Source organism: Passer domesticus, chromosome 5, assembly GCF_036417665.1.
Source record: "Passer domesticus isolate bPasDom1 chromosome 5, bPasDom1.hap1, whole genome shotgun sequence".
NCBI lineage: Eukaryota > Metazoa > Chordata > Aves > Passeriformes > Passeridae > Passer > Passer domesticus.
In genome coordinates this window covers 29,988,814-30,014,883 of record NC_087478.1, presented here as the reverse complement: position 1 = coordinate 30,014,883, position 26,070 = coordinate 29,988,814, and the positions used below count along the sequence as shown (strand labels likewise).

General features: G+C 34.7%; 1 protein-coding gene across 1 annotated transcript in view; it reads left to right on the top strand.

The window, feature by feature from the left end:
- The window catches only part of LOC135301944 (uncharacterized), a 143,850-nt gene that overhangs the window by 6,931 nt on the left and 110,849 nt on the right, over nucleotides 1-26,070 (top strand).

Below are 26,070 nucleotides of genomic sequence, written 5' to 3'. Positions count from 1 at the left end.
GTTCTTCTCCTAACACACAAATCAACACCACAAGACTTTTGAAGAAGAAAACACACAATATTTACATGTGTGGTTCTAAAGTGCACTATAAGGAAGCAGAAGTCAACTTTCTATTTGGAGAAGGTCTCAGATTGTTAATCCAAACCCTGTTTTCCGAGCAAATGGCAATGGCAATGTGTTTGAAGGTATTCATATATGTCCTCTTACTTTTTGGTGACTTTCTTGTTCTTTAACAATAAGGCCTGATGTAACTCCTGCTGGTGCCCCAGGATCACACTGTTTTGTTTTGTTTATTCCACAAAATCAGTAAGAATAGTTTCTTTTTTCCCATTTATATTTTTTTTGTCAGTCATTGTCTCATTGTCAGTAATGTCTGTGGATGCACAAGTCTGATCCTGAATTGGTATTCAAATATCTACTTGTTATCAAATAACTTGAATTCTACAACAATTTATTGTGGTCTAGGGTGAGACTTAGGTGCAAATTGAGACATCTTAGGCATCTATGTGGAAGGGCTCAGGTGTAAACTATATGTGTAAACTCTTGTTCTAGACAAGAGTCAATGCAACCTGTGGACCCTTCTTGGTGCCTTGTCTGCTGATGAAATGCTTTGCAGATATTTCAGAGAGAACTGAGTCATTCTCTAAGCTCCATCTGAACACAGACAAAAATTATGGCATCATGTGAAATGTACTGTCAGTTTCTGTCTTGCAGTTCTCTACAGGATGAAATTCCTAGAAACTTGAAAAATACATTTAAAAATATATTTTAATCACTAAGTTCCTGACAAAAATAGTGAAAAAAACTTTCCTGAGTTTCTCCTAAAGACAAGTAAGGATTCTGTAAAATTTTTGGATCTTCTTTTGTCGTTTGCTGTGACTCATGCACATCATACAACAGTACCAGAAGCTATTGGCCAGGTAAAGCAATCTTGGATATCTTAGTGTGCTTTTGTTCTGAAAATGTGTATCAATGTGCATCTTGGATCTCTCAGGCTTATTCAATGCTTTTCAGATATTAACAGTATTATTTGAGTTGGTAACCTGAAATAATCTGACACTGCATTTATCGATGCACAAGATTATTCTGAATTTTGTGTCCAAATATCTGATTTACCTTACACTTCCATGTGAATAAAATATTTTGCTTTAAACATAGTTTTTTGTTTCCTTTGTAGTGATTCTGTCTACTGTGGAGTCATTCATCCCTTGTCCTAGAGACTTTTGCTTCTCATAGCACTGACACCCTGGGTTTTTTAGAGCATTGGGTTAATCTGAAGATCTCCAGCTAATATACTATGAAGTAGGTTGGAATCCAACCATACAATAAGATCAGAAAGGAATAGCAAAAGACGCAGTCCAAATTATGGTCAAACTAAGGTTACAGAGTGTGGCTACTGCCCTAGCTACAGAGACAGAGCCTAGACAGCTGCAGAGCAGTGGCAGCCAGCCAGCATGCCTGAATAGATGAAGATGAGGCCAAGAGGAGGAGGACTTAAATCTCAGATATTAGTTGCTCTAATATAGAATGAACAAGCTATATAAGAACCTTACATACGCAGAAAAGAACTAGAACAGCTAGTTGGAAACAAAGTCCTTGAAGTTCCTTGTGCAACTTTTCAAATAGAAGTTATCATAGCCAAATTACTTAAAAATATTGGCTTTTAAGATGTATTTACTTTAAAAATTCCTGTATACTAGGTACATCATAAACAATCTTTGCCTTCAAATACATCATATATTCAGAAATTTATTTTTTTTAATGTGAGGCCATTAAATTGAGGCTGTGACTCCACAGGCACATTACAGTTCATGCAAAGGTAGTCCTGGCTTTCCTTCTTTGGCTGGGAATTAGAATCTGTTATCCCAGCTATACTGTTTTTAGTATCCTAAATAACCCACTCTTCATGTGGGCTAGTTAGGATACTCTGCTGTGTCTTGCGTACTTTAATTGTTTTTTCAACAAAAAAACCCTATTTATGAAATGAAATAAATTTATGAAACCCTGTTTCTCTCTGAAAAGTACATTTTTCAGATGTAACGTGTAAACTGCGTTATCTCTGCTGTCTGAAGAAAATATTTTTCCCATTCTATTTATGAAGGACATTATTGCTTTACAGGATAGTTGCAGACCCTGACACAAAGATATGGCAGTTGAAAACTAGGCAATTAAATAGCTCAAAAAGGAAGAAAAGAAATGCAATTCAAAAAGATCTATGCAGAGAACCCATAGCTGTCTGCAACCTTCCCCATTACTCTGCGTAGGTAGTAGTCAGGATTATCTATGGAAACAAATGATGTCAGAAGCAGTCGTCTAAACCTTTTCAATTTTCCAATATGAAAATATCCTGAAGAATTGTGGTGTGGTGTTGGATGTGAAGCAAATTGTTTGGGATTTTTTTAATATCAATAGATTTTTTTTCATTAAATTTTAGTTCATCTGCACTCTATATTGTGTATATTTTTTTCTATTAAATAAAAAAAATCTTTCCTGATAAGGACATCTTTTCTGAAAGCACTTCTTAAAATAGACTAGCTTGATGCTGTGGATAGTGGTTTGACATTGAAGAAAACCAGTGAGATGCAAACAAATTCTTGCAAGGCTGGAATTGATGCCTGTATACTTTAGAAATGGTTTGAGTCATTAGTAGATTAATAGGCTGCACAGAGAGCTGGATCTTTGAAAGAAGTCAGTGAATTAAGGGCAGACTATTGCCCTGTAGCTCCCATTAGCCTGCACATTAACCATCTACATCTACAGATGTTTCTGTAGATCTAAATCTACAGATATTTCCATACAAATCACTGGAATAATGGGTATAGGTTTTGTATAAAATCATCATGGCCATAAAATGGAATGTAGGAACATTTTACCACTACTGCAGTTAGAATGGCCAAAAATAACCGTACATTTCAACACAGCTTTGTCAGGATTTTTATTCTCAAGAGCCAACCTATTCACAAATCTGGGGTAGCTGAATATCAGAGGGTTAGGTTTCCTGGTATGGTTTGGTTTTATTTTTTCAGTAATAATTCATAAAATCATTTAACTACTTTCATAGAAAAGTACAATTTCACAAATCTGATAGAAAATACACCTGCTCTTGGCTGAGGACAAAGGAATGGCTAAGAGAACCTGTCATCTCTGATTGCAAGCTACTTTTCCTATCCTTAATCTTTCAAACAGTGATGAGTTGTAGTGACAGACACAGTGAAATATAGCAGCCCCTTCCAAAGGGCTTATAGTGTTCTGTGTGTGCGGCAAGATCAGAGGAAAGTTCAACAAGGTCACAAACAATCCACATTGAAGTTTCAACATGGGGAGGAGCCTTTGCCAGTGGCATTTTGAATTTCAGTTACTCTATGTGAGATTCATAAAGCCTAATGAAATTTGCAAAGTAGTAGCTGCATTGGAGCTAAGCATCTTGGCCTTATTCTCAGTGATAAGAAATAGGTATCTGAAGGACAGAGTTAATTTCATCAAAAAGATCTAAAATGGGTTGATGGAATTATCTTCTGGAACTACCCATTTCTCGCTATTGACGATAAAGACAAGCCAGTGTGTTGGTACAAGTATAAACAGCAGCAGTTTAAAAATCTAAATTTAAAGGTAAATGAAATGTCCTTATTTCTGACTTTTCCCTCATTTGCATATTGTCATCCTTTTTTGTGTAAAAATGAATCAGTGAACTCAAAACAGATTTACCATAACACCTTTAGCTGATTTTTGACTGCTCAATAGTTCATTATATCCACCCTATGTCCTGTAGTACAATAACTTGTCACAGACTTCAAATTTTGGGTGATACTTCTGCATTTGATAAGCACAGTGTTCATTAAACTGAAGAAAGTAAAACCAAAAAGCCATGTGATGCATGCTAACTTATGAACTTCCAGGGTAACAGACTTTCTTCTATAGCCTTCAACACTGAACAGTGACAAAAATGGAAAAGATGAGGTTTGCAATATCTTCCCTGATTTTATTTTAGATGTAATGAGAGAAATTTCAGCCTGGTCCTGCCTGCCCACCAATGTATGCACCTAAACATAAAGACAAAACTTTGTTGGTCACTTCACTTAACTGCAGGTTGCTAAAGTACTCCAAAGTTGCTAGCATGCTCCATTTGAAAAGTGTGCTTTGAAGGGATCCTGTAATGTGGATATAATATCCAGTAGAGGCTAAAAAATAGCACAATTTTGCTGTACTTGTATTTTGTGTAAGTTATAAAGAATCTTCTTGTAGATGGTGTGAAACCCCATAAAGCTCTGCAGGAAGAGGAGTGTTTTATTCATTGACAAGCCCAAAGCTACAGCTAATGAACCCAGGCAGCTACTGCAGACCTGCCCTCAGCTGGCAGCTGAGCTGGGATATTCATGGAGAAGATTTTTTTTATGTGTCCAACATCTCTTTGCTGAATGTGTTCAGACTTGGCACAGGTAGAAATACTTAATGTTCAGCTGTTTTCTGCTTTGATAAGAAATACTGGTATTCAGTGAGTTTTTCTCCCATATATGACAGCTATATTCTCAGTTTCTTATAGACTTCATAAAAAATTAGCTAACCAGAGTTACAAAAATACAGTAAAAGAAGTAATGTTCATTTAGAATCCCTGCCTACCAGTCTTCTTGTAGTGAAATGGATCATTTAGAATTGTCAGTTAAAATAAGTCAATGACACCCAAAGGATGTATAAGGCAAATTGGATGTATATATAATGAATTCAATTTCCATTCTTTTCTGGGTGAGAATTTTTATGGAGAGAAATTTGGAAAATTATAGCCATGTTTTGAGTAAACACAATGAGACTGATTTCTTGTTTATCAACCAACACTCATGTTTTGTTATGCATGTATAACATACAGTTAATTTTTTGTCTTAGAGAAGTGTGTTATTTAGTACTTTTGTCATACATTTCTGTCATTATCCTGAACAAAAGGGGTGAAGATATTGGGGTTTAAAAACCTTTTTAAAGGCCATCCAAATAAGCAACTCACCCTCCAAAAAAAAAATCAAAAAATTCTGATGGAGGAAATCTCTTTCCAAATTGGAGTAATATCTAGAGTAATTTATTGGTGTTTTTTTCTGAGTGTTTAATTTTTGCTATGGGTATGGTAATTATTTTTATTGTGAATGAACTCAGAATTGTTCAGATTAGCAAATGAATGCTTTTCTAAATCTTAATAATGAAAGATCAATAAGTGATTCTAAAATTACTTGTGACAGATCTCAGCAATAACAGAGGAATATAGTTTTCAATTAATTTGTGTAATTCAGGGCATTTATGTCAATGAGACTGATTATATGTTATGGCTGTGCAAAGAATTGATTTTTTAATTTAGCTTCCAAATGAAGCAATAGAAATAATTTTTATTCTGAAAAACAAGTGTTTTGCAGTTGGGGTTTTATTTTTCCACTTTGTTCTGAGTGTAATGAAAAAAAAAATTACTTAGTTTGAGAGTAAATGTCTTGTGGCCTTGTATAAACAATTTTATTGAAGCACAGGTAAGAAAAAAACAAAGATGGACCAGATCCAGACAAAGCTGCTGAAGAAAGCCAAATCTTTCTTTCTGTTTGAGTGTTATGACATCCATTTGCACTGTGCACCTTAGATTTCATTTTCAATTCAGTTTACAGGAATTAAATCTCTGATCCTAAATGCCAAGTTGTGAAAGGTTTTGAAAAGAGGACAATTCTACCAGAATTAAGAGAAGCTTCATCTCCTTTCTTCTCTGCATTATTGTCAGAATGTCTACAGCCCCAGGAGAAATCAATAACTTAAACAATGAAATAAACTGTTTCACATTCCTATCCTCAGTCAGAAAGAGGACAAACCTGAGTTCAGGCAAGAACCGTAAGAGGTGAGATGTGTGAAGGCTGGGAAATTTATGGATAGGAAATCCACATGTTGGGATACTCCATTTTATATGAGACATCACTGAGTCAGAGAAAGCAATAGCTTGATAATATGGGGTTCAGAAAACCTTTCCAGAACCACTGGGTTTAAAAGCACTAACAAAATACAACAGAGTTAAAGCTAAAAATGCTCTCCCATTTCTGCTTGTACCCTGAAGTTAAGACACTAACCTAGGATCTGTGAGAAAGCTGGGAATCGACTCATGTACTGACATATTTTGTATGAATGTCAGGAGCAATAGATTAAACAGGCATAATGATAGTCCTACACTTGTGTGTATGTAATGAAATTTTGAAAATTCTGGTAATGAGCACATTTGGCTTGTGCTCACATCATTTTGAAGGGACTGAAAATGCATTTTGTGGAAGAATTTATACTTTGTCAAATTATCATCACCATCATCTCTATTCATGTCTCCTCATCTGACATCGGCCTTAGCTGCAGTCCTTCAATGAATGAAGATAAAGCAGAAATAAAAGACACCATTGGGAACACTTATCACAATAAGAGTGTTTAATATAGAGTATGTTTTATTTTGCATCATGTTATTGAATTACTGCAGTTACTGGAAAGGGGGGAAGAACTATTTCTAGTTTGTCAAATGCACCAAGTGTTGGACTTACAGAATAAATACATTTGACTTTAAGAATTGGAAAGCTTAAATGCAGATTCAGAAAAAAAAAAAAGGAAGATACTGATGCATTGCAAATTTGGAACATGATTATGAAAAAGGGCAATTTGCAAATACAGCAGTGGCTCCCTCTATTCCTATGCTCATGGGGTGTAGTGACTTCCTTAACTTTATTTGAGATACATTTGTGATGTATCTCAGTATTTTGTAGACTGAAGAAAGGGACATCAATCAGAATTACATCAAATCCTATTTCCTACCATATTACTTTACCTCCTTAATACAAAAGTCTTCTTTCTCTCTGTCTTACCTTCACATGTATACTTATACATAGAAAATTAAGAATAAACAAGTTTTCATAATCTGATGGTTTCAGTTTGTGGATGAGATTAGAGCCTAAATTAAATCCAAATTAGTAAAAGAAACAGGAGTCCATTTTAACCTATTAGTACTATATAAACTTTTTTTTTTTTGAAAGAAGGAACATGAATGATGTTAATTATGTTTGTTTAAACTAAAGTTACTCTTGATTATGAAGTTTTGAAGTTTCTAGGGAAGTCATGAAAGTGACTTACTGAGAACCTAAAATTTCTTGGAGAGGAAGTGTGCATGCACAGTGCTATCAGAGGTTTCTTTCTCAGAGGTAAGTCTCAGAAAGAGGATTTCAAAGGACATTTTTGGCAATCAAGTTCAATTTTCTGCTATTTCTGACTATGGTGTTCCAATAATTTTTAAGATTTGGACATCTACATTAAAATGAACTTTTCTTCCTGGAGTGCCTCAATATTTTCTTCCCAATGCTCCTCATTCCAAATGGATACATTTTAGAGCTTTTATTTTCTGATAAGTGTTATGATCTCTTTCTACTGAAATGGGATACAGTATTAGCCACACCCAAGACTTCTGTTTGCTCTCCTTAGTCACATATTTATCTTTACCTTATTTTGACATTGCTTTAAAATTACCTCTGAATTAACTTTTTGAACACATGTCTTCTTTTTTTAATTAAATCTTCAAGTTGCTCCTTAGATTTTTTGACCTATTAGCTAGGTATTGACTCAAGAAAATAAAATTTATTCATTCAAAGAACTAATGATTTAAATTTATGAGTGAAATATTTTCTTTCACTGCACTATATAGTTAGATAAGCTGTTGATTAAGATGTGTATTAACACAAGTATTTTCATCAGTCTATGAAGTTTACGCTGGTTCTTAATTGAGGCCATTCACAACAGTAGGAAACCATTGATTTAACAATAATCTTGGGATGTCTCATGCAGAGAACAATTTTTGAAACACACCAAAATAATTTTGCCAAAAGACAAGCAGTTATCTTCTCCAAAGCTGAACATATTTTGCTCGATTTGTAGAGATCAGGTAGATTCTCTCCCTGCTTTTTTCTCCTTCAACTTCCTAGTCAGAAAAGTGTATAATTCTTAACTCCTTCAGCACTGAGTTCCCTACTCCCTACATCTATTCTAATTCAGATAGTAGCCTTTATATTATTTTTATGGAACAACATCTTTTGCTAAGACCTTTGAAAGTAATTTTCAGTGATGCATATATATTGAATTTTTGGTTCTATTCTTTCCATACATGAAACTGATCAAAATGTTTCAGAAGACACATACTCTTCTGCTATTTTGAATCTGGAGACGTCTGTATGTAATGAGCCCCTCTTTTTCTGTCTAGAGCTTTGTAGTAATGTATACGATTGCAGAATTCTTTTGTCTTGAAAAACACTGCCTTCTCTCCATTTGAACTCCATTATGTTTTAGAAACCTAAAGACCATTTCCTAAAAGATCCAATCTAGAAACTGCTTGTTGGACAGTCTCATGGGCTAGCAAGAGAGAGTTCAATCTATGACAAGACACAAATTCTTCCTTCAGAAACCATTGCCTGGAAAAAAATGTGATTACTGGGGTGCATTCACTTGTCGCACTGCTTAGAGGTTGGAGCTTCCTGGTGGAAGGCAATATGCATAGGTTTAAACTCTCCCTAGATAATTTATGCACATCACATTTAGTACAGGATTAAAACAAACTAATAATGCCAACAGCATTATTCACCCACTATGAAGCCTATCCAAAACTAACATTTTTAGCTGGGTGCTTTAGATATCACTGTCAGCCCCAGCTAAGCTATAGTTTTATTGGGAGGCAGTTTACTTGAGATATGAAAGCTGTTGATTTAAGCTTGTTGGATTTGAAGGAAAAGCAATAATGCTCTGCAACATTTGAATAGTGAGATACATTCAAAGGGTAGCATCAAATGTGCTTTTAAAAAGTTGAGCCCTTCTTGACTGTTTATGTGTTTAGCCCAAGGAAAGAATTTAACAATTCTGAATCCAAAATGCTTAGTGAAGTCTCTTTAGATTAAAAAAAAAAAAAAATATTTCCTATGAACTCTATATCCCTCCAGGTCCTCATACTAAGAATGCATGACCCGTAAATAGTTAGGCTTTGAAAAATTCAGTGACTTTCTGTATCAGCAGTAATGTTGACCTGCATCTTGACCCCTGCAACAACTGGTGACACCTCCTGCTTGTAACAGCCAGGGAAGTCTCTTCAGCTCTAAGGACAACTGACACAGACTGGCCACAGCCATGTAAAATAGCCTTGGGCCTGTGCTTGGGACAGAATCCTTGGATCCAAAGATATAGTAATGAATTTTCATTTTCTTTATATATAAATATGTTTGAAATTAATATATCAGTTAATGTACTTGAAATAATGAAAGAATGTTGAAGCCAGGAATTTTGTTTACAGAACTTTTTACTGAGTGCATCTGTTACAGGTTCTGAGGAGTCATAGACAGGGCTTGTGGGTGTATTCAAGGTGGAAGACTTGCTGAATAGTGCTAGAGGTGATGGTAGGTTAGTGCGGGATTGCAGGGTGGAGAGAGCTCTGGGTGGGGGAATGGCCCTTGGTTCTTGCAATGCCAAGCATTTTCCAGAAGAGTAGGAGGGTACACGTGAAAACCATGCCAGAGAGTATGTAAATTATTAAGCAGAATGAATGGTTGAGCTCGGCGTTTGAGCTTGCTCTCTAGTCCTACTTTATTCATCAGTGTAGATACAGACAAATGAGATAAGGTTTTACTGCTGGGGTCATTTTCCCCTAATCCAAAAACTGTTCAAACATGAGTAGGTAAGGAGATAGAAACAGATAACATCAGGCTGGTTTCAATAACAAGGACTGGGCAAAGGTAGCACAAAAAGCTTGGTTTTCCCCTTCACAGCTGAAGTAAACTATTCTTTTACCCTCTACTACACATACATGTTTAGCAGATTTTTTTAGAATACATAGTATTTTTTAGTATATATATAAAGTACAATAAAATGAGAAATACACAGACACATTCAAAATATAAGCATGGAAATATTGTCATTTATTCCATTCTTTATAGATTTTTTATTATCACTTAATTCTAAATTATAATTTTGTAGCTTTCAAAGGTACTCAAATTCCTACATTAGTATCATTTGTGAGTCTTTGGCTAAAAATTACTGTAGTCAATTTTTTTAAAAGGCAACAGAAACAACAAGAGATTTTGTAGTTGACAGGTTTCTGAAAATAATAATGTGATACATAAACAAAAAAAATCTAATTTTATTAATTTCAATTAATTGTAATTATATTACAATTACAATTATATTACAATTACACAAGTTGTTATAGTGTTTTTAAAACACAGAACACTGTTGTTGTTTCTTGAAAAAAATCTCTTTTATTGTAATTTTCCTCACAACACTCCATGCTGATGGTTTTATGATCCATTTATTTAAAGGAATGTTAAATCACTTTTTAAAACATTATAGGTTATCATTGTGTTATACACTTACACTATTTATTTCAATAAGACAAATTTAATGCTTTGACTGCATCCTCAGCCAAGTGCATTGACTGCAGAAGAAATGTGGATCTGTAAAGGGCTGAACTGGCAGTCATTCTCCACACAGTGCTTTTACCTTTCAGTTTCAGTATGATTTTTGAGACTTAGAATGAGAGGTACTTCACAGAATAATGGCCTGAAGTGAAGAAGAGCTGATCAAGCCTTTTGTTGTTGAAAAGTAAATCATCAGCCTGCTGGTTTTAGAATCTCGTGGACATGGCTTTATAGTGTCTCTCTGAGAAATATTATTTCTACTATTTCAATGGGATAAGCAAATCTGTAAGAAATGTTTGCAGAGAAATCAAGATCCTGGGTTGGGAGGCAGGAATAAGATATAACTATAGCACACTTGATTCCTTTGATGATCCCCCACTATAACTCTCTCTTACTTCTGGCAGGAGCACTAACCTATTATTTTTTAGTGCATTGAGAGCCATATAAAGCTGCAAAGGTCCTGAATCAAGAACATTATTTACTAGCAAAGATGACAGTGGGAAAAGCTTGAATGACAGCTCTGTGTTCTGCATTACCATCTAAAGATGAAGATCTGAGAACAAATTTGTCACAAGGGCTTTGTACCATAAGGACTTCTCTTTCAGAGCAAAGCCCAAAGGGCTGCAATCACATAGTGATGAGCCTGAGAAATCCACATCTCCTTTGTGACTAGGAGAAAAGATGCTGTACTGCACCTTCCAATGGCCTGTTACAAACACAAATCCCAATAAACTTAAGTATACTGTCCATATACTGTAATAAAAGGTTTTAAAAATGTCTTGCTTAAAAAGATCTCTGATCTGCATAGATGAGATGATAATGATCAGCCTTAGCCACCCAGTCAAGGAATTTATTAAGAGTGTGGATTTTGTCCAAATTCTGCTTGCTACTGTTTTGTGACTTCCTGTCCTGGAGACTCTAAATCCTGAGGAAACTAAATTAATTTTCTCAACTGTCTACAGTTCTCTACCTCATTCAACAGCAACAAATATTGACACTATGTGCTATAAAACCACTTTTAATTTTATGGGAAAGAAATCCATCTTGGAATGAAACAGCTTGCTGCTAGAAGTTTTGTTGGGTTTTTTCTGGGTTTATGTGATATTTTCAGGCAGCAAGAGAGACTGCCCTGTACTGTAATCAGGCACTCTCTACAGGTGGCATTATTTGACAGTGAAACTGGGAAAACCTTTCTCTGTCCTTACATCTTAAGAGTCAGGAAACATGTTCAGATGAAGTATACAAATATGAGTGTGGATGAAGCGAGAAGGACAAAATGCACTGACAAGGACTCGAAGGGTTTCCTGTAAGCTTTGGTGATGACATTTGCTTTGCATTAATCCTCTTCACCAAGGAAAGAACACACTTCATACAACAGATTGATTCAGGGTGTTTGGGAGACTGTGAATCCCTCGTCAAGACAAGTGTGAATAATTTTTGTGGGAGAGGAATAAAAAGCTCAACATCAGAGAAATGTTTCCCTGAGAGGCAGAGTCACATTCAATGTTGTCCTCTTCTGTGTTATTTAGAGCAGAAATTAAAATGCTGGTCTCATTCTGCATTTAAGAGCTGAAATCCCATTTTGAGAAACAATGAAGTAAAATTGATATTATGTATAATTGTGCAAATAAGCCTGGTTATGCAGTAACTGTAGTTTAACTGCCATATTTCCAAGTTACTGAGAATGAATATCTGAATGCAGATATTTTCCATGATGACATAAATGTTTCATGCCTAATTTTGAAATAGTTGTGAAAAATAACTGGCATTTTCTTGCTGATGTGGCTGCATTCTTTTGTTAGCTGGTAAACCAGCTGAATAATCCATCACATATTACAGGTTTTTTATAGTTTATGGCCATACCCAAGGAAAGCATTTTAATGGATGTCTCTCAGTAAAAAAAAGGAGTGGCATCTTGACTTCAGAAATGTAAGGCAAAGGTTTTGTTTGTTTCTTCAGTAAGATAACTACATTCTACAAATAGCCTCGATTTTCACCTCAGAGATAATAAATTTACCTTTTATCTTTTAAAACTTTTTTATTTTGTAATTTAAATTTGAATTTTAATTTTAAGGAAAAAGTGAACGGGATCAGTAACAGATGAAACCACATTTATTGAATAAATTTTGAAAACTATAAAAACAGTAATTTATATCCAAGAAGTGTCTGATTTTTCTCATTAACAAGTACCAATCTCAATTCGCAAGGTTGTAATTTCTATTACTATAAACTATATTAATGAAATAATTATATATTGTAAAATTGGTGAATTTAAAGCTTCATGTTAAGCTCTATATTTTATGGATATATATGGATATATTTTTATCATTATACTTTTTAATATGATAATGGGTCTTGCTAATCATAAAAATATATTTATGCCAGATGGGTAATTAAAGAAACAAACAAAACAAAAAAAAAAAAACAAAACAAAAACAAAACAAAAACGAAAACAAATAAACAAACAAAAATCAAACCAAGGGACAGGTGCTTGCATAGAAACATCTCTGAAAGAAATGTTTACATAGTACTGAATTTGAATAAACAATTCAAACCCATTTTTTAAATTTTTGTTTGTGAAGTATTTCCACACAATAAAAGCTCACACTTGTAGGTAAATGAATGTTTAAAAACTGCAGATGAAATTCAAGACTGATAATAGCACGGAAATGCACATAGAAAGAAAACCCAATTCTTGCTATAGATACAATTGCATGCATCAGCGTACCTGTTTCCACAGGAAAAGAGATCTAGGAAGGTTTCTGTGGTCAGTTCCCAACAATCTGAGTTTGGTATACAGCAAACCAGGGAACATAAATATACTAATGTGTAAAAGTGATATGTGCAGATAGTAACTATTTTGTTAATTTCTGAAAATACAAACACATGAATAAAATACAAACACATAAAATCTCCAAAATCGGAAAAAGCATGGAGAATGGTGCATGGCATAATGAAGTAAGAAACTGCTTAGGACAAGTGGAAAATCAAATTGAGATTTTTTGTGCTTCAAATTCTGATTGCTTTCCCTTCAGAGATGTTATTTCCAGAGCATGTGCTCGTCATGTTTTTATCAAAAGGACAAATAATTTAGTATATTCCAGGATGCTCTTTAGGATTGCATGTATTTTTTTCTAAAAAATTGTTTGAAAACTAGACACTAAATTTACTCTTAGCTCTCCACCTTAGCTGTGGCATCTAATCAACTGGGAAAAAGAGGCACTACAGATGAGGTTCAACTCACCTTAATATAGTGGTCCCAAATTGCTCCAGTGAGTTATCCTTGAAGAGTCTAGTTTCATCCATCAGTTCTAAAGATGGTTTAGAGTGTCTAACTCAGCTACAGTAATGTGCTACTGTTATTTCTGCCATACCTCTTTCTTCCACCTCTTTGGCCTACAGCACTGTCCTGAAGAAATCCTCTGTAATGATGGAAAGTTGATCAGATTTCACTTCACTTCTGCCGTAGCTAACTTGCCACAGTCTGCTGGCCATTATTTTATCATACAAGCCTTTTAACTGAGGGGCAGTCTATTAGTTAGCAGGCCTGAAAAAGACCCAAAACAATCAGCTGGGGCTACTGAATGAAAAAACTTCATTTAGTGCCAGCACTAACAAGGAGGGAGGAGAATTTGCGTGCTGTAGTGCTGTATCACTGCCTACCTCTCTGCAATGTACACTTACTGCAAAGCTTCTGCTGGTCCAAGAGTAGCTAGTAATTACAGAAGAAAACAAATTTTCATTGGAGTGTGATGATTTGAATGGAACGGGAACACATGAAATACTAACAATATCTAACAGGTCATGAGTTAGTGAAATAGTTTTTCAGTTTCCTTGCAGATCATGCTGCTTTTCCTACCCTTGAAAAAATCAGAATGCTTAAATCTGACAACAAGGAATTGTTTGTTAAGATGCAATTAAGGTTCAAAGCCAGTTGTAGCCAAAATATTGCAGTGTATATGTTTATAGGAATTTTCTGCATGATTTTATTAGTTAAAGCAGTAGTATTTCCAATTTTATTGTTACCTGAGAAATCCATTTCCAGTATAGTTTGCTCATGACAGTGCTCGCCTATTGTAAGCACATAGGATTTGTCCTTCAGTCACTGCATAATCTTCCTGTCAGTTTTTGGGATGATTTAATAAAATCATTGTTGACTTTAGCATGCTTAATGGTCTGGAAAATTTTTATATTAACAATTTGCATATTCCTAATGAAAACACTGTGAGGTATTTCACTGTCATCTGTTTGCCAGTCAGAAATATCACCTTGCACTTTTGGACAGAAAAGATTTTTTTTCCATGTGCCCTTATTATATGTTTTTTCCTCTTGCTATTTTTTGCTTAGCATTGGGGCTGATGTGAAATGAGGTGCATAAATAAGCCTTTTCTTGTATAATTTTGCATAAGACAGTAAGGTGGCAAACTTGAACCTTCTATGTTTAGTAGCACAAGTCCAACTTAAAAATGCAGGAGTTTGATGTGGTTCAGTGAAAGCATACTCATATATTAAAGGAAAAAATAAAGGTATCAGGACTAAGTGCAGATTTAGATACAGAAGACTATTCAGTAGAATTAATGAACATTATCCTTTTATTCTTAGGCACTGAATGTAAAAGTTATTTTATTCTGAGATATTATTATAGTCTGTATCCAACATGAACTGTGGAAAATGTACAGTGATTTGCATTTTTATAAAAGAAAAGTTATGTTTGTGTTAGAATAAGAAATATGAAATACGTAGTAATTTCATTCTTGGAGTGTCCCTGTTGACATGGCAACTATTATACTTGGTTTTTATTAAGTAGGAAAGATTGTCTTTCATCGTAACAATGTCTTGTACTTTACTTTCTAATGAGACAAAATGCCTTCCACAGCAAATTTGGTTGCAAGTTTTGTCAGTAGAATCCTGTCCTATTTAACATTGTTCTTTTCAGAACGTCTCTGTCTTGAGGTTATTACAGAATGCTATAGTTTTGGGAGTTTTTTTGTGTCATTATTAGTACTGTGTCAGTACCTTCGACATCAACACTGGAGTTAGAGAAAGCAAAAGAAGAAAATATTTTTTTTTATCTTCCAAGAAGCTAGTGCATGTCATGAATTTAGAACTAAAATTTGGGCACTCAGCAGAACAGAAGAGGATCATTCTGAGGAAACAGTTTATTGCCAAGTTCAGATCAATCAAAACAATTTGAAATAACATACATTCCAGATTTTTCCTTATGGAAATGTTTTTCTTTTCCAAGGTGAGACCTGTTCATGCTCTATTTACTAATATTTTTTTAATCTTATTGCATCTTCTCTCAAATTAATATCCAAAACATGAGACAACTGTACAAACAGAAAAGTTCTGTCTTCACATCTCCTCTTGCAATTAATTTTCCACATAGATATAGATAATAACAGAAGAATTCACCTTTACTGTGGTTCTTCACAGGGGTGAATTTTAGTTGCAGAATAGTTCCTTTCCTTCTCTCTAGCAAGAATTTATATGTTATTTATATGAAGAGAAGCAACTGCATGGAGATATTGATGTTTTAGACAATCACCTGTTCAGAAAAGTCTCCACATTTTCAGTAAATATCAAACAGGTTCTTAAATCTAAGGTTCCCTTTTCAGGCTGATTATCCACAACCTCCCAATGTTCAGTACTTTGTCAAGAGTCCATCACATGGCTGGACAGCATTGCTTATGCTGAGTTTCTTCATCTTCTAAGTTCAGGATACTTAAACCTTTCCTGGGATCTTTATTTTCTTAATTTTTTACAAGTTTTCTCTGAACACCTGACATTCCCACTTCTTTTTCAAGCATTTTTTTTCATGCCCATATGTATGGCCACCATTCTTCAACTTCCTATCATGCAAGTAAGCCTAAAATGCCCATTGAAAAAACAGACTGATCCAAATCAGTTTTCTCACAGGTCTTATGTTAGACAATTATCCTTACTTGAATTAAGGTACACTTAATTGAATTCTAATAATTTTTTTCTGTCCTTGACAGATTGCTCCATCTCTACAACATACTGAAATACATGTGCTTCACAAGCATGGCCATGGACAAAAGTTGGTTGATAGGTGTTTTCCTCTCCTTCCAAGGAAAAGGACAGGCAAGGGAGGGGCATAATTTGCAATGCCTCTCTTCAGAAGGGAGTTTACTGCTCTAGTCTTGAGTTAAAGTGCCACTTAAACAGCTGATACATGGAGTCCATGGCTCTGCCTGTTGTCTTGGGGTGGGTGTGGGTGTGTGTGTGTACATGTTACAAAAGAACAGTGTCTGCTTTAAAAACTTTTGGTTCTGTCACGTATTTCCTAAACTGGACACACAGGCAGTTTCAATAAGAAATAATAGCTGTCTTTAAAATATTCAGTTCTCTAGCTTTTGATAAACTACAACACCAGTTTTTCCTCTGTTTTTTTTTGAAAATTATTATTAGCAAAACTGAACACAAAAAATGAGTCTGTGACAAATAAGGTCAGACTTGCTCCTAAATATAATTTGCTCTTAGCATGCTGGTATTACTGTTATGTCTATTATGACATTTCTATGAATAAATAGTTCATATTATAAGAAGATCTATTTCCATTCCAAGTGATACTTTTTCATTTTTTCCCTGGAAATATTCAACCAGAACATGATTTACAAGTACTACCTAGTTTTTATGTTGCTGGGTCTTTTTGTCTGTTATATATTTGCATACACACATTCATACATATATAAGCATACATATATATATTCATATATATATATGTATGCTTATATATGTATGAATGTGTGTATGTAACATTTTTCTTTTCTACAGTTTTGAATCTGTCAATTTGAATTATGAAATCATATAACTGCTGCAAACAGAGCAAGCAGTTCTTGTTACATCAGAAAAGACTGAATATACAAGCATGATGATTATAAGATAATTTTTTACAGTGAAAAGATTATTTCAAATATTAAGTTACAGTGACAAGGTCCCCTTTGAAATGTAGCTTTATATACTTTAATCTTTCATCATCTCACCATTCTATGAAACTGCTGTCAAAGAAATGAATGCAGTAAGTTTTTAGGCAACCCTGGAATCACTATGTGTAGAGCTCAGAAGCAGACCAAAGGAGAGAGACAGAAGCAAAAAAGAAAGGAAATCCTTATGTTCCTTCCACACATGAGACTGTAGGAAGCATATGCTTGAGTGAGTAAGAAAAATCATGCTGCAATAATTAGACATCAATGCTATTTTAGAGCAGGTACTGCAGATGAACTGAATTTCTGTAAACCAACAAGACAGGCAAGCACTTCAAGCAGGCAGGTATAATCAAAGAGGAAAACCTTTGCCTCATAAAATATTTAGCTTTTTTCTATAATGAAAATAATTCTTCTGTTTTCCAGTTCCAGACAGTGAATGCCATATTCTTATAGAGACTACATGGAACTGCAAAATTTCTACGCAATTGGGTTTTGTGTCTACATGCTCTTATACAGCAATACATCCATTCCTCCAAAAAGGTTTGGTGGCTTTTTCTTTCATAGGAAAACATTGCATTTAACAGGATAAATATTACATGTTTACACAGGTGAATAAATATTTTACAGGGGAAATATTAAATAAGTTTTCCATTGAGATGGTCTGGAGTGGTTGGAAGACATTTACATTTACATAGCATCCTCCCTCTTAGTGAGGGGGAGGGATGGTAATAGTGTCAATTTACTGCTGATAAAGCTGTATTCTTTGACAGAACTCCGTATGCTCTATTAAGAGCATGAGTGCAGAGAAAAAAGTCACTCCAGAGAAATATGTTTTAGCATATGAAGTTTTCTGTTGTGTGTGTTTCTTTTGTTTGTTTTTTTTGTTTGGGGTTTTTTTAATTTTTGGTTTTGTTTTTGTTTTTTGTATAGTGGGTTTTTTGTTGGGTTTTTTCCTCACAGAAATTCCTTAGCAATAGGAAGAGTAATTCTGATGCTAATGAGGATTTCTATACTGGCAACAGAAAATATAGTGGAGTCAGTGTCTGCTTCCATCATGAGTTTCCTAGGGGACCAGTATGAAATTAACCTAGTTAGCAGTCACAGCCAGTGCATAGCAGGCTCCCTTAAAATTCCCTTTTCAATAAAAGCAGCCTCATCTCTTGGCAATTACTGGGTTCCATAGGAGATATGAAAGCCAAATGCATTGAGGATTTTGTTGTTGAAATAATTTTAATCAAAATATTGTTATTGTTATTATCTCTCATAAGTGAAGACTAGGCCATCTTTCAAGTAGCAAAGTATTCTAGGCCATCTCGCATTCTATGCATCTCCATGGTATAATTTAAAATTAAGAATTATATCAAGACTTTGATCTAGAATAAATTTTTTATTCCTTTTTTTGTTCTTAATTCCTGTCCTCAGGCAAAAGTAAATAATATAGTTCAACACTGAGTTTCCCACTGGATTGTTGCAGTATCCTTTTAAAGATATTTTAAAGTATTCTCTTATAAAAAAGATGTTAGGTCTCAGAAAGGCGCCACAAACTTTTCTATGTAGATATCATAGTGTAACATATTTTGATATAACAACTTATTTAAATTCCAGTTTGGGTAACCAGATTCAGAATAACAAATTTCTCTGTGTTTCGACTGAGAATTTCAAGGCTGTCTGTGAGGTGAAGTGTGGGTCTCCTGCTGACAGTACTAGAAACTGCTGGGACTTCATTAGATACAGTATCTGTAGAAAAACAGGCACATTTATAGATGGTATCTAGAGGAATGGCTCAACAGGGAAAGATTTGAGTTACACAATGATCAAGGCAGTCAGGATTAGCAGGATAACAGGGTGCAAAGAGAAATGTGGTTTGCTGGGCTTTTTGGATTGAAGAATTCTTTCAAGAAACTCAAAGTATTGCAGTAAGTCATTCATGAATCAACATTTATAATCAACAGCCTAATCTGAGGCAAGGGAGCAAATCAGAAAACAAGGCTGTCCAAAATGTGGTATCACAGTAATTTTTTGAACATCATACCTTCAAGTGAAATATGTTCCTTTTTCCTGGGTAGTAGAACTTGGATTAATAGTAGTCAAATATTGATGGCATCTCTGCCATTATAATCCAGTTTAATAAATTGAGGGGAAGTGTCACTAAAGTTTATGACTTGTCAGTTTCTAATTTACAGTTGAATATTCTGCTTTAAAAAATCTGGGTAATAAAAAAGCTAAATTTGCAAGCTTTTGAAATGCATCTAAAAACATTACATCGTGTTGCTTGGGGCTTCCATATAGAGATTTCTGTGTTAAACAGGGAAAAGTGTGATTAATTTCCCGAAACAGTGTGAAAGTTGTTGCAATGGTCAGTTTGCGTGAGCACAATTTGCATCATTTACAAGCTATGGTTTGGTCCAAGTTGAATTTCATCATTATGAACGTTGGATAAATTTTGGTGCAAGGTTTTGAAAATTAATCTCTTTTTTACTTGATAACACAGTTGTTGTTAACAAGATTAAAAACGTCCTCAATGTAGTACAAGAGCCTAAGCTGACAAGATAGGAATGAAAGAGAGACTGGCCAAAGGTTGTATGTGGATTTGAGTGACAAGAGTAATAGAAGTTTCAAGGTTTTGTCAGGTCAGAACCTTTGGCAGCATGAAGGTTACTTATCCCTTCAATCTTGAGCAACCTGCACTTTCTTAATCACTTGCAGTTCCTGTACATCAGTACTTTTCATACATCCCTCTGAAAAAAACCAAAAAAACATGGTGAATAAATAGAAGCATTATGAATAAAGCAAGGATATTTTCCAAGCTTATTTTTGTATTTTTCCCTGGGTCCTTTGCACAGTTTAATGACTAGAGGCATAACCCTTCTGATATTTTTTGAGAAACTTAGTATAATACTTCACTCTTTTTTTATTTTTTTTTCTGTGCTTACATCTAAATTTGATATAATTTGACATCATAAAATGACTGACAACCCATTTTCTAGGACCACTGGAAATATGACACAGAGCATCCATAAAGAGGCTTTCTCCCCTGAAGATATTTTGGTAGATTTATGTTCATGTTGCAATATCATGCAGGAATAATCAAATGTGTTTTGACAGACCCAGTTTGGTTACTTCATTATCTGAGCATTGTTTAACCCATACTAACAGATCTTGTTATTTAGACCCTTGGACTTTCTTCTGCTTTGCCCGTCAAAGTACAAGGTTTCACAGGTTGTATTCAGTTGTATTTTGACCCAAAAAATTCAGGTGGGACATTTTAGCGCTGAGGTCCACAATTTAAGAAAATACTGTTATACAAGGGTCTCAGGTAACATTTTGCTGACTATTTTTGCAGGTTTCAGCTTATGCAAAAATTTTCTTGCAATACCTTAAAAATTAAAAGCTGACCCCTGAAACAAACTGATAAGAGCTGATTGTGAGGCAGATGATCTAGAAAAGACTGTAAAATACTTCCAAGGGTTCTGCTCTAATGTCTGTATCAGAGACCCTTTGACTTGAAGAAAAAAGAACATTCCACAAATGGGACCCTCTCTTTTGGACAAACTGTGAAATGCCATGGCTTTTTTGTCTGTACGTTCTTAATACAAATGACAGGTTACTACTATCTGGGAATCTGGATAGAGCTTATGTATTCTAAAGTAATCCTTGTCCATATTTTCCCTGAAACTGTTAATTAATGTCTATATAATCTATGACACAACAATACAGTTGATTTCTGTCACACATCCCTTCTGGTACTATCCAAATTTCCCATTACTGTACATCTGGATCTTTAAAGCATGCAGATGCAACAATAAGATAAGCATAAATCATTTTGAAATTTATCAATAGCAGTATTGGGTAATGGCTGAAATCTACTCACAGTTCTGCTCATAGGTAAATTTGTAGTGAGATTTCCCAATGGAAAGATTTTTCTGAATGGTGGAAAGAATGGTGGCAGCAGTTACCTAACCACATTTCTGTTGCAACAATGTGGATTTACAGGCAGGTGCAACTTCAATTTTTATTAAACAGGTGCCATGCTTGTCTTTTATAAGGACACTCAATTCAATGCAGACATTCCCTGACAAAATAAAGTTATTCATTAAATTTGAGTTAAGGTTTCCCATGTATTTGTGCCCTACCTAAGAATTAGAGTCTGCAAAATGTAATATTTTAAAATCAGAAAATTCGGAATCATAGGACCTTAAGTTGTTAATCTGCCACCTTTGAAGAAGTCCACAGTTATATAGACTCACCTACTCTTGGCCAGCAAAGTTGATTTGAGAACAAACAGAATGATATCAAATAATATTTTTTTTTCCTTTTCAGAGGCAAAATTGTGGCTAAATGAACCACGGTGGGTTGAAGCTATCCCCAACAGCTGTACCAGTGAGCTCCAACTAGGAAGTAACCCAAAATAGGCAATGCTTTACAATCCCTTTACATATTTCCATAAATTACGTTGATTATTCTGCTGGATTTTTTTACTCTCACAGCTCTGAAAGAACTATGTCAAGAGATGGTTTGATTTTTTTCCACTGATACTGGATTAAGACACAGATACATATCTCTTTCCTTGAATAAAGGCAGTGCAGGCTCAGACCCAGATCTCCTTACACTGCCAAACTTCTCCAACTAATCCCTTCACTATTCAATATCCCTGCACTTAGCACAGTGAATCCAGTTGAAATTCATGTGGATTTTTGCCAGCAAGGGAGGAAGAATACAGTCAATATTTCACTCTCATATTTTAGCATTCTGTTTCTAGATATCCAGAAATTTAAGTTACATATGTGTCAGCTCTTTGTTTCCTGGCTTTCAGATATCTGAAAGTCACTGGATTAAACATTCTGGAAGGAACACGACCGTACTGATATTTTAGATCCTGGTAAAAGACATTTTTGTCAGACATTTGTTATGTACCACACGCTTCAGATCCAAACAAACACGATTTTATTGCATGCCAAGGTAAGTTGCCAAGAAATGTTTTACAGAGAGTGTGGAAAAATAGGGAGGGGGGATTATGTAGCTGTTAGGAGCTGCTGTAAATTTTTGAGGTCATGAAAAAAGTTTGTGGAATACAGCAAAGTAAAAAGAATGCACAGGATTCAGTAAGAAAAATAAGGTAAGGTCAGAAGATATTTTCTTGATTTAAAGCCCTGGAGTTGGGATCTGAAGTAGATAACAGACAAAAAGGGTTTCTCTGTAGTGCTTGCTGCTGGCAGTGATTATAGGTGTCCTGGGACTAAGCAGCAGGAAACAGAGACATTGTGAATACCAGAGGGAACAGGATGAAGAACAGAATCTGCAAGAATTTCAGCAGACAGTTTAGCCCAAAAGTAAAATATAGTTTAATGGATTTCTTTTGAACTGGGGGATGTCTGTGGCATTGCTTTGTATAGGAAAAATGAACAGCTTTGTTCTCTGTTTGTCCTAGAAATCTGGGACTTGGGACAGAAAAATAGTGCCAAACCACCAGTCACCCAACAAAATATGAAAATAGACTATGATAACTCATCAAGGATCCAGTAGGGCCCATGGAAGCAAAACCAGAATAAATGCTAGAGAAAATGCATCATTCATCTCTGGAGCAGCTACACTCATGCAATGACATTGTACAAGAGATGATTACTGATGAGGTGATAAAAGGCAGTAGGAAGCCATGAATAAATATATCCAAGGAAAGTCACAAACACATGATTCATCAAAAAGGAGTATCTTTAGAAACATTTCACTGTTCAAACTGTTATGCAAGGTTTCCTTTAGGAAAAAATTTCTAAGCATGAAATCAAATCAGTTCCTTGTTCCTTTCTCTTAACAAAATAATGCTCTAATTTTTACCTTGGAAAGAGACTCCATAGTAAAAAAAAAACCCCAAAAAATCAAAACCAAGCTGTTTTTTAAAAAAATCCAACTATGAATGTGCTTACGTTTTCAAACTTTATGACATTATGAAAATGAAATGGCAGATTGCCACATAGTTTGGATCATAAGGTACAAAGTAGGCATTTTCATGCTCCAGGATAATTACAAATAAATCTTAGTTTTTATCTACAGAGACAGCTACTGAAATTACACAACTATAATTAACAATAAGTAATAAATTATAAAGATAAATGGTTGAGAATGGTTCTAGCTGATAAAACGTTTGGCTGTAAAATGAGAGGAAAAAGGAAAATAAAAAGAGAAAACAAAACCCACAGGTGTTTAAATTTTAATTTGACTTCAGGCAAAATCTTCAGAGTTCTAGATCTCACCCAATAACTCCCTAAAGAACATTTTGTCTCAACAGAGTTTTAGCAGTGCATGGTAGATAATAGTGTGAATCTGAAAAAGTAATAAAATCCACCAATATCAGATGTTTTAATACTGGCTTTGTTACTGTAACACGGACACGCATGTGAATACAATATTTCTACATCTGTAGTTAGGCAGCTGACTGTAGAGCTAGACTGGTGTTGTGGGTGTTTAACTGTGTGATTGGAACAGTGGTGCTACACAGAAAAACTGTCACCAACTTCTGGTGCACTGGGGATTTTGGGATTGTGATGTAATTTCTGATCTGGATAATGCCATGTACCACAGCATGAAGACCCTGTCTCAGATGAAGTCATGAAGTTTGCATTCTCAACAACTTCTGTCTTCAAAATAAAGTTTTCATTACATAGTCTATGTGTTTATCCTTTCTCATGTAAACTATCTTTCCCATACTATAGTTCATTTTTAGTAGGCCATTATCATGAGTATTTAAATGAAACCTTCCTCAGTCACAAAAAAAGGATGTCAGATTAATCCTGGGATCATTTTTATCTTAAATAATGGCTACTCATCGAACGTACTTTACCCAAAATATTTTTAAAAAATTATTTTTCTTCTTTGTAACATTATCTCTCATTTAAATTCTGAATGAAGCAAAAACACACTCAGAAGACTATGCACTCTCTAAAAACTCCTGACTTTACAGTATCCATTGCTAATGTGAATGGATACTTTGTGCTTATACTTTGTGTTGCATGTCGAGCTTGAAGTTTTATTTGTTCTTTACTATAAATCTGAGATAACTCCTTAATGGCATTTTTCAGTGTTGACAATAAAGAAAAATCTGTTCTATTTATTTTTACATAATGTGGACATGTTAGAATATTCCTATAAGAATAAATAATAATTGAATTCATATTGTTTCTCTTACCCTTAGTTATTGTTCCATTTAGAAAGTTTAGCCAGTGCTTAAGCTTCACTAAAATATACAACAGATATGACCTACTCTAAAGTCATTAATAAATAACTTTCCTAACCATTAGCAAGTACGAGCAGAAGGAAGTGGATTTTGGCATCATGTATTTTATGAAAAATGTCTGTCATGGGTTCTAAATTATGTAAACAGCTGCTTTAAAATATGCACTTTTTTCCCATTAAGATCTTTGTTTTTACTGCATTTGTATTACAATAGCACCTAAGGAATAAGAACATAATATTAAAACTAGGAAGTATTCTTAAACTCTGAAATGACATTTTATTACGTAAAACAAAACCAAAACCAAAACCAAAAGAAAACTCCACACAATTAAACATTTATTGGTTGGAATTTAAAAATCTTTTAACCATGATAAGTATTATTTATTATTCATGTCAAAGAAAGAATCCTAAAGGTCTTAAATCATGGAAGAAAAAGCAGAAACTGAAACCCAGGCACCTACTGATCTTAGATTACTTTTCACAATTACCCACAGACTAGCAGTTTTCAGAATTGCTGTATCTTCATGGACAATAGGGTGATAACAGCTGCTAAAATAAAATGGATTATGGTTGTGTAGGGATTTGTAAATAATCAACAGTACTATAAAGAGAGTTAGTCTCAGCAAGCTGAGACTCATTGCTGGCACCTCCAGGGAAAGCGTGAATGCCAAGAGAATGTGCAAGTTGCTCCTTTAAATTAGCTTTTCCATGTGTAGTGTGGGAGTTATATCTAGAGGTTATCAAAGATTAGGTGATCCATTTGGTCTGGTTGTGCATCATGTGTGATCAGAATCAAATAACCAAAATAAAATGGAACCAGCAGTGCATTAAAGAGGGGAATAGAAATCCCAGCCTATGTGGTGAATCTAATTTATCTGTTTTGAACAATGAAGGCTTTCTTCTGAAAAGTCCTTTCAGGAGATGAAGGACTTGACAAAGTCAGGGATCTATGTTTTAGCACTTATCTACATTAGAGCAAACTCTTAATCAAGATGTGCTACACCATTATGAAACTGAGCTTGCATACTCTGTAGACTGTAGTTCAGTCAGCCTCTTCATACTGAGGAACTCAGCCTGTTCAAGCAACAGGTGTATAAAAGGCAATAGCCTTTTGGAAATATCATCTTGTCAGTAATTTCTCATTTTCAGAAGATTAACTAAAATGAATATGAACTGGCCTCATCCCTTTTCAAAGCAATGCATAGGTTTTAAAATCTAATATATCTAAGAATGCCCCACTCTTACCTACTATTTTCTCATATATGACAGCAACTATTTCTCCTTTGGGCAAGAAGCTGTAAGAAAAGAGAAGCATGGGCTCTAGTGACTTTTCTTGCCCACTGCTTTTTGTGCCTTGAAAGAAAAAAACCCCAACAAGATCCAGATTCTCACTCTTTATCTACATAGCAGTTTGTGCATGTATACTAATTTAGGCAAATTTTCTAGCTGTTTTCAGCCAT